Genomic DNA, 1,449 nt, shown 5'->3' with positions numbered 1-1,449 from the left:
AAGAATAGCCAAAAATAATCTTGAACAACAACAACAACAACAACAAAGTCTGAGGATGCACCCTACCAGATTTTAAAGACTTACTACAAAGCAATAGTAATCAAGACCATGTGCTATTGGCATGAGGACAGACCATGCAATCAACAAATCAAGTCTTAAAATAGACTCACACATAGGTGGTCAAATAATTTTCAGTAAGTGTCAAAGCAATTCAAGAGTAAAAAAAAACTCTCTTCATAAAATAATGCTGAAGAAATTGAATATCTAAATGGAGAAAAACACCCTTCAACTTCAACTTTACATAATATACAAACATTAATTAATATGAATCACAAACCCAAACATAAAAAGCAAAAACTCCAAAAGTACCTAGAAAAAAGTAGAATGATTTATTATGATTTCTACAAAATCTATGAATGCAATGCAATTCCCATTCGGTACAGTGTACACTGCTCCTCAGGTGATGGGAGCACCAAAATCTCAGAAATCACCACTAGAGAGAAAACAAAAAATGCTGACCACAAAAGAAAAAAAAAATAAATAATTGAACTTTATCAAAATTAAAATTGCCTGCTTATCAAAAGACACTATGGTCCTAGCTGGAGCAATCAGACAAGAGAAAGAAATAAAGGGCACCCAAGTCAGTAAAGAGGAAGTCAAAGTCTTGCTGCTTGCCCATGACATGATTGTGTACCTAGAAAACCCTGATGACTCATCCAAAAAGCTCCTAGAACTGGCAAATGAATTCAGCAAAGTTTCAGGATGCAAAATTAATGTACACAAATCAGTAGCCCTGTTATACATCAACAGTGACCAAGCTGAGAATGAAATTAAGAACTCAACCCTTTTTACAAGAGCTTGAAAAAAATATATAATACATAGAAATATACTTAACCAAAGAGGTGAAAGACTTCTACAAGAAAAACTACAAAACACCGGTGAAAGAAATCATAGATGACACAAACAAATGTAAACATATCCCATGCACACGGATGGGTAGAATCAATATTGTGAAAATGATCATACTGCCAAAAACAATCTACAAATTCAATGCAATTTCCATCAAAATACAACCATTGTTTTCACAGAACTAGAAAAAAAATCCTGAAATTCATATGGAACCAAAAAAGAGTCCACATAGCCAAAGAAAGACTGAGCAAAAAGAACGAATCTGGAGGCATCACATTACCTTACTTCAAACTATACTATAAGGCCATAGTCACCAAAACAGCTTGGTGCTGATATTAAAACAGGCACATAGACCAATGGAACAGAATACAGAACCCAGAACAAAATCCAAACACTTACAGTCAATTACTCTTTGACAAATCAAACAAAAGCATAAAGTGGGGAAAAAAAATCCTATTCAACAAATGATGCTGGGATAGCTGGCAAGCCATATGCAGAAGAATAAAACTGGATCTTCATCTCTCATCTCATAAAAAAAAA

The sequence above is a fragment of the Sapajus apella genome, unplaced genomic scaffold (assembly GCF_009761245.1).
Source record: "Sapajus apella isolate SASKATOON/1434 unplaced genomic scaffold, GSC_monkey_1.0 scaffold87, whole genome shotgun sequence".
NCBI classification, from domain to species: domain Eukaryota; kingdom Metazoa; phylum Chordata; class Mammalia; order Primates; family Cebidae; genus Sapajus; species Sapajus apella.
The sequence above is the reverse complement of the archived record's forward strand: the minus strand, read 5'-3'. Positions refer to the sequence as shown.